We start from the raw sequence: 8,842 nt of genomic DNA on the forward strand, positions 1-8,842 counted from the left end.
GATGGAAAATAATGGGTGCTCTATCTGTAGCTTCAGATTCCCACAATGCACGTCCAAGTGTGTCGTCACAACAACCCAGGCTCCTCGAGTGATTGGTTAACTCAGCTGGATCAGATTGTCATCCCTCACAATGGAGTTAATTGCTACGCTGGCTGAGGTAGTTTTGAAACCTTATGCTCTTGCTCTATCTGTGGAACTGTTTATGGCCCAGTTTTTGGGAGCTGTCTTTGGGCCAAGAAATGATGATGTAGGAAGTTCAGAGAGGAAATATTTTCACCCAGAGGGTACTGGGGATCTGAAACTCAATGCCTTAAAGGGTGGTATGTAAGGAAGCCATTCAAAAAACATTTAGATGAGCATCTACAAGGTTGTAGATAAAGAAAGTGGGTAGACACAATGGGCCAAGTGGCCTCCTCTGTGCTGTAACTTTCTATGGCTGTAAGATGTTGGGTTGTGAGGGCTTTCACTACAAATGTGACTGCTGACATAACCTGACTTGTCTCTCCTTCTCTAATCATTTCAGCTCATACGCATTTGAGATCCTTATGGCCAGATGAAGTGGGGGAAATGTCTATTCCTCTCGGTCCTATCGAGGCTGATATTTATCACTCTACCAACTTCATTTAAGTATGTGTTATCTGCTCATCCATCGCATAGCAGCTTGTGGGATCTCACTGTGCACAAACTACCTTCCGTGTTTCCTCCATTACGACAGTGACCACACACCCCCAGACATGAAAAGGGGATGATTGAGTGAAATAAACACCAAGTCTATCTTCTTCAAAAACCAGCTGCCACTCCTCTCCAACCCTTCAAGGTAGCTTTGCCTGGACCCTTTCCAGTAGAGGGCGAGATTTCTTGTCCATTTCCACCAAGTCAGCTTCTTGTTAACAAAATAAAACATAATGTTTTCACCTTCTAGCCAGTTTCACTTCCCAAGAAAAACCTAACAAGCTCCAAGTTAAGTCACATCTGACTTCTCTCTTTATATATTATAAACAGCAATTGCTCCACCCATCCCCAGTTTGAAAGCACACAAGTTTGTTGCCATGGTAAACGCAGAAAAATCTGTTAATTTGACAGTAATGTTCTTGTCCTGAGGATTGCCTTCCATTGAAGAAGCTAACGTGACAAGCTCGGTTAACCCCTTTCTCTCGAAAGTGAAATTCATATGAGAAAGGAAGGCAACTTTTAACAAATCCTCAGGGACACTGAATTGTCTAATGCAAATGTCCCAACTAATAGATTCAGGTAGAAGGTAAAGGTAAATTCGTCAGAGTCCAACAGATTGTAGGACTGCTCTCTCATTACATAGAGACAACTAGTGTTGGTTTAACCTGAAGGTCAGCGTACCTCCGATAAAGGGAGAGGCGAGAAGAAGAATAATGACCTCAGCCAGTGTATGAATTGATCCCACACTGTTGAACCATCACTCAGAATTGCAAACCAGCCATTCAACCAATTGACCTTAGAGGAATGATAGTTCCAGTGATAGTTCCAGTGGGCAAGTATTGAGATAAAACCATGAAGAGGAATTGAAGCTGAATTTATTTAAATGTATGATAATTCCAGGAATAAGCTTTCAAGGTTTCAAGGTAGAAGTTAAATTCAGTTACCTCACACATATCAAGGTGTTAGTTAACTCAGCCGTCTGGTTAGCTGGTCTGTCTGATAATAACAGTGTGGGTTCAATTCCTGCACAGGCTGAGGTTACAGTAAAGGCCCTAACTTACTCCTTGCCTGAGGCATGGTGACTCTAAGGTTGAACTCATCACCATTCATCTCTTTCTCTAGTGGGAGAGCAGCCCTTTGGGACCATTGTAACTTTATCTTTATAATAGAGAAAGGCATTTTAGTGTGAATACAATGCAAAGGATTTCTTTAAGAATCATCATGAAGTGTTGGGAATATACTCTTGCTGTGTATTTTAAACTCTTTGAATTTCTGTTATATTTAATAGACTGGTTTGTTCTATTTTACTTAAATTCCTTTTGCTAATGTACTTCTGTTTAGTGGCGAAATCAAAACCTGCAACATTGCGTGCTTCTGTCTGAATGACAGACAACCTCATTAAAGCCAAAACAAAACAAACAATGATCTGTGAAACCAGATTTTAGTCTGGGATCTGACTTTTCCAGTGATAACATCAGCTGCGATCAGAGCAAGGTGAAGTTAAATGTCGAAGAATTTGATTGCTCAATGTTTGTAATATTGGATCAGCGAGACAACTCTGTTTGGAGGTATTTCTGGAGATTCGAACACATCATTACTGACCATTTGATGTCTGATCATCTGATGACTGATTGTTGACAGATGATCATATGATGTTATTGAATTTCCGTTGGAACACTGGCTGGGTACCCACAGGGCACAATCTTAGTCTGTTTCTGGATCAGTGGTGCTGGAAGAGCACAGCAGTTCAGGCAGCCTCCAACGAGCAGCGAAATCGACGTTTCGGGCAAAAGCCCTTCATCAGGAATAAAGGCAGTGAGCTGGAAGCATGGAGAGATAAGCTAGAGGAAGGTGGGGGTGGAGAGAGTAGCATAGAGTACAATGGGTGAGTGGGGGAAGAGATGAAGGTGATAGGTCAGGGAGGAGAGGGTGGAGTGGATAGGTGGAAAAGGAGCTAGGCAGGTCAGACAAGTCCGGACAAGTCATGGGGACAGTGCTGAATTGGAAATTTGAAACTAGGATGAGGAGGGAGAAGGGGAAATGAGGAAGCTGTTGAAGTCCACATTAATGCCCTGGAGTTGAAGTGTTCCGAGGCGGAAGATGAGGCGTTCTTTCTCCAGGCGTCTGGTGGTGAGGGACCGGCGGTGAAGGAGGCCCAGGACATCCATGTCCTCGGCTGTGCCAATTGCTCTTGTATGGGAGGATCATCAAAGAGTGTGCTAGACAACCGAGGGAGGGAACACTGAAAGGACACCAAGGGAGGGGGACACCAAAGGAGTGGACATCGAGGGTGGGAAAAACCGAGGGAGGAGAAAACCAAGGGATGGGAAAAAGGAGGGAGACGACATCAAGGGAGGAGACACCGAGGGAGGAGACAACGAGGGAGGAGACAACGAGGGAGGGGAAAACTGAGGGAGGGGATACCGAGGGAGTGGACACTGAGGGAGGGGAAAATTGAGGGAGGAGGAAACTGAGGAAGGGGAAAACCGAGGGACGGGACATCAGGGGAGGGGGATGCTGAGGGAGTGGACACCGAGGGAGGGGAAACCGAGGGAGAGGGCACCGAAAAAAGGAGACACTGAGGGAGGAGAAACCGAGGGAGGGGACACCGAGGGAGGAGAAAACCGAGGGAGAAGAAAACCGAGGGAGGGGACATCAAGTGAGCGGAAACTGAGGGAGGGGAAAACCGAGGGAGGTGACGCTGAGGGAGGAGAAAACCGAGGGAGGTGAAAACTGAGAGAGGGGAAAACTGAAGGAAGGGACACCTAGGGAGGGAAAAACTGAGGGAGGGGACGCTGAGGGAGGAGAAAACCGAGGGAGGGGATGCTGAGGGGGGGAAGCGAGGGAGGGGAAAACCGACAGAGAAGAAAACAGAGGGAAGGGACACCAAAGGAGTGGACATAGAGTGAGGCGAAAACCAAAGGAGGGGAAAACTGAGAGAGGGGAAAACTGAGGGACACCAAGGGAGGGGACAACAAGGAAGGAGAAAACCGAGGGAGGCACACCGAGGGAGGGGAAAACTGAGGGAGGGATAAGGGGGAAACTGAGAGGAAACTGAGGGAGAGGAAACCGAGAGGGGGTAAGAGGAGAAACCAATGGGGAGGAAAAAATTGAAGGAGAGAAACACTGAGGGAGGGAAAATATGAGAAATGTGAAATAACTCCACAGTGGCTGGTATCCTGTCACTGATTCACCCTTTATTTACGCGTGGAGAGTGCTTGACACAGACACAGCTCCCTTAGAGCCAGCTCTCAGGGTGAATGGGATGTCTGACATTGCAGTTCTTATCTGTCAGCCAGGGTTCCCCGAATGGCCCAACACACCACCCTCTGTGTGAAAAGGTTGCCCCTCGGGTCCTTTTTAAATCTTTCCTCTCTTACCTTAAACCTCTAGTTTTGAACTCCCCTAGCTTGCAGAAAATACCTTTTCTATTCACCCTATCCATACCCCTGATGGTTTTATAAACCTCTATATGGTCACCCCTCAGCCTCCGCACGCCAGGGAAAAAAGTTCCAGCCGATCCAACCTCTTATAACTCAAATGTTCCAGTGACAGTAACATCCTTGTAAAACTTTTTTTTACACTCTTTCCAATCTAATTGGAAAGGGCCATGTGGCCCCCTGCTCTGCCATTCAATAAATGCTAACTGATGTGATTACTCCATATTTCTACCTATCTCCCAATAACTTCTCACCTCCTTTGTTAATCAAGAATTGATTCTTTCTGCCTTGAAAATATTCAAAGTCTCTGATCAGATTTAACATCTTTATCAGACCACAAAGCTTCAGTCAAGTAATACGCTATTCAATCCATCGCTGACACTACTGCGAATCCTCTTGCAAGGATGCCTGCCTTGAAGAAGTTTTCCTCCTCTCTCTACAAGAATCTCAGTGAGTCTCTCTCTCTCACTGTAACCCCCAGGTCATCTCCTCTGCCCTGAAGCTCTTCAACCATGTGCTGAAACCGACCCGCTACCACAGCAGCACTGCCCTCGTGACCTGTCCTACCTGCCTATCTTCCTTTCCACCTATCCACTCCACCCTCCTCACCTTCATCCCCACCCCCATTCACCTGTTGTACTCTATGCTACTTTCTCCCCACCCCCACTCCCCTCTCCACCCTGCAGGCACTCTGCTTCTACTCCTGATGAAAGGCTTTTGTCTGAAGCGTCGATTTTCCTGCTCCTCGGATGCTGCCTGACCTGCTGTGCTTTTCCAGCACCACTCTTATCTATTCAGTCCATTGTGTCTGTTCTGCTATTCAACATGGTGTCATGGTAGCTTAATGGCTAGCACTGCTACCTCAAAGTGCCAGGGACCAGGGTTCGATTCCAGTCTCACACAACTGTCTGTGTGGAGTTTGCACGTTCTTCCTGTGTCTGTGTGGGGTTCCTCCGGGTGCTTCCGCTTCCTCCCACATTCCAAAGATGTGCAGGTTAGGTGAATTGGCCATGCTAATTTCCCCATAGTGTTCAGGGATGTGCAGGTTAGGTGCGTTAGTCTGGGGTAAATGTAGGTAATAGGGTAGGGGGATGGATTTGGGTGGGATACTCTTTGGAGGGTTGGTGTGGACTTGTTGGGCTGAAGGGCCTGTTTCCAGGGATTCTATGGCAGCTCTGATAACCTTCAACTCAGGCGACTGACTGTGTGGAGTTTGCACATTCTCCCCGTGTCTGTGTGGGTTTCCTCCAGGTGCTCTGGTTTCCTCCCACAGTCCAAAAATGTGCAGGTTAGATGAACTGGCCATGCTAAATTGCCTGTAGTGTTAGTTGCACGGATAAATGTAGGGGAATGGGTCTGGATGGGTTGCGCTTCGGCGGGTCAGTGTGGACTTGTTGGGCCGAAGGGCCTGTTTCCACACTTTAAGTAATCTAATCTAAATCTAAAAAAAATCTGCTTTCCTGCCTTTGCCGGTAACCTTTGATTCTCTACTGATTAAAATTCTGTCTATCTCAGCCTTGAATCTACTTAATGACCCAGCCTCAACAGACCTCTGCAGTAAAACATTCCACAGATCCACTACACTTGGAGAGAAGAAATTCTTCCTCATCTCAGTCTTAAATGTGTGACCCCTGATTCTGAGTTTGTACCTTCTGATCCTACACCCTCCCATATCTATCCTCTCAGGTCTCTGGGAATCTTGTAGGTTTCAATAAGGCTGCCTCTCATCCTTCTAAATTTCAATGAGTACAGGTCCAAACTACTCAACGTCTCCCCATAAAACAACCCCTTCATGACTTGTACAATCCTAGTGGATCTTCTCCGGACTGTCTCCAATGCCAGGATCCAGTAAATCCTTTGTATCACGAATCGCAAATTTGCCTATCCGTGCCAAAATATAAGGAACAACAAAATTCCCCTGGCAAAACTCTGAGATTTTTAACCTATTTTTGCATGAGCTCTGCCTTTGTGAACTTTATCATTTGTTGGGATTCTCAGGAGTGGAATCCTTGCGGAAACGGAGCAATAACTATACCTTTCCTTAGATAAGGCACTCAAAACTGTTCACCAAGTTGTGACCAAGATCTTACGTAGTTTAGGCAAAACCTCCTGATGTTTTACATTCTGATCCCTTTGAAATTAAGGCTGGCATTGCATTTCCTCTTCAGACAATCTGCTCTTTTTTAGATGTCACTTGCACTCTGGAAATCAAGCCTTGCTATTCGTGGAGTTGTCACAGAATTTGAAGAGTTTACAATTGTTTGCAAATAGTTATCAACATACGTGTCTTTTAGACCCAGGTTAACAGAAAGCAGAGACCAGGTTTCAGTACTTGACAAAAAAAAGTTTACTACAAATAGATAGAGGAGAAAGTGAGGTCTGCAGATGCTGGAGTATCAGAGCCAAAAATGTGTTGCTGGAAAAGCGCAGCAGGTTAGGCAGCATCCAAAGAGCAGGAGAATCGACGTTTCGGGCATAAGCCCTTCATCAGGAAAGATAGATAGACAAATAGATAGACCTTGGCTACAGACAAATAATTTTGAACTATTTAACTCTATTAGATAAAACTCTAACCCTGTTAGAAAAAAACGCACCCCTGCACACACATACAGCTAGACACAAAAGACTGGGAAGGCCATAGGGTTCACTGTGATGACTCTTGTGTCTCATCAGGACTCCCCGATCTTCCTTCTCCAGTTACTTTCAATTGGTTTGTAGGAGGTGAAGGATGATTGAGATCCTGAAGACCTGTGCTCCAGAACTTGTCGCTTTCCTAGCCAAGCTGTTCCGTTACAGTCACAACATTGGCATCTTCCTGACAGTGTGGAAGATTGCCCAGGTATGGCCTGTACATAAAAAGTAGGGCAATCCAATGTGACCAGTTACCACCCCATCAGTTTACTCTTGATTATTGGGAAAATGACGCAAGGTGTCGTCAACAGTGTTATCAAGCAGTGTCTGCTCAGCAATAACCTACTCAGTGACCTCATTACAGCCTTGGTTAAAACATGGACAAAAAATGTTTAATTCTAAAGGTGAGGTGACAGGGATAGCTCTTGACATCAAGGTTTCAGTCGACTGAGTGTGATATCAAGAAGGCTGAGCAAGACTGGAATCAATGGATATCCAGTTGGAATTGTACCTGGCAGATGGTTGTAGTTGATGGAAGTCAGTCATCTCAGCTCCAGGACATCTCTGCAGGAGTTCCTCAGGGTAGTCCCAACTATTTCCAGCTGTTTCTTCAAAGACCTTCTCTCCCTCATAAGGTCAGAAGTGGGGAAATTTACTGATGATTGCATAATGCCCAGCACCATTTGTGACTCCTCAGGTACTGAAGCAGTTCATGTTCAAATGCAACAAAATCTGGAATATATTCAGGCTTGGACAGACAAGTGACAAGTAACATTCACACCACATAAATGGCAGGCAATGTCCACTTCCAATAAGAGTCAACTTAACCATCATCCCTTGGCATTCAGTGGTGTTACGATCATTGAATCCCCCACTATCAATGTCCTGGGGGTTACCAATGACCAGAGACTCAACTGGACTTCCCACATAAAGACAATGGCTACAAGAGTAGGTTAGAAGCTAAGACTACCGCGGAGAGTAACTCATCTCATGACTCGCAATCTACAAGGCACAAGCCAAGAGTGCAATGGAATACTCTCCACTTACCTGGGCGGGTGAAACTTCAACAACACTCAAAAGAAGCTTGACACTATTCAGGTTAAAGCAGTCCACTTGATTAGCACCATATCCACAAACATTCACTCCCTCCACCACTGCCAATCAGTAGCAGCAGTGTGTACCACAAGATGCACTGAAGAAATTCACTGAGACTCCTCAGACAGCACCTTCCAAACCCATGACCACTTCTATCTAGAAGGGGAAGGGAGGAGATACATGGGAATACCACCCCCTGCAAGTTCCCCTCTCAGCCACTCAACATCCTGACTTGGAAATATATTGCCATTCCTTCAATGTTGCTGGGTCAAAATCCTGGAATTTCCCCCCTAATGGCATTGTGGATCAACCCATAGCAGGTGGACTGCAGGGTTTGAAGAAGGCAGCTCACCATCACCTTCTCAAGGGCAACTAGGGACAGGCAATGAATGCTAGTGAGGCCCGCATCCTATGACTGAATATAAAAAATGTCTCTGACTAATTTGTTAAAAGCTGCAACTCACAGCAACTGGTGGGGAAAAAAAATGGTCTTTAGGCTTGAGATATTTTTACTGCAGAGAGAAAGGACAGCACTTTCCTTCTCCAAGTTCCAATGGCTCTCACCAAACATTCACACCTGTTCAAATACCTGGCAGCCAATTACATTATTGTTGGCAGGCAAAAGGTTTTTGTCATCAACAGCCGATCTCCACTCAACAGATCAATCAGCAACTTGTTGCTGGTCGAACTTATGTTCATATGCTCCCTCACTCCAGTTCATTTGTAGCACCTACCCCAATTGCTTGAACAAACAACTATGTAAACAGCATTTACACTGAGTGTCAGTGAAAGGATTACTGCAGCGGTTTATAATTGGTGCAGTAATCCTTTCCATATCCCAGCTTTTAAAGAAAGTCCTTTTCTCATCTCAGTCCTCAAGCAAAAGTGCAGAAAAATATAAAAAAGATACAGTCTTTACATAGGTATTAGTTTAGTTAACCTTCTCTGAATTTCTTCCAATCATTTATATCCTTCCCTAAAAAGACCAATATTGTACACTGTAC

Source organism: Hemiscyllium ocellatum, chromosome 7 (genome assembly GCF_020745735.1).
Source record: "Hemiscyllium ocellatum isolate sHemOce1 chromosome 7, sHemOce1.pat.X.cur, whole genome shotgun sequence".
Taxonomy (NCBI): domain Eukaryota; kingdom Metazoa; phylum Chordata; class Chondrichthyes; order Orectolobiformes; family Hemiscylliidae; genus Hemiscyllium; species Hemiscyllium ocellatum.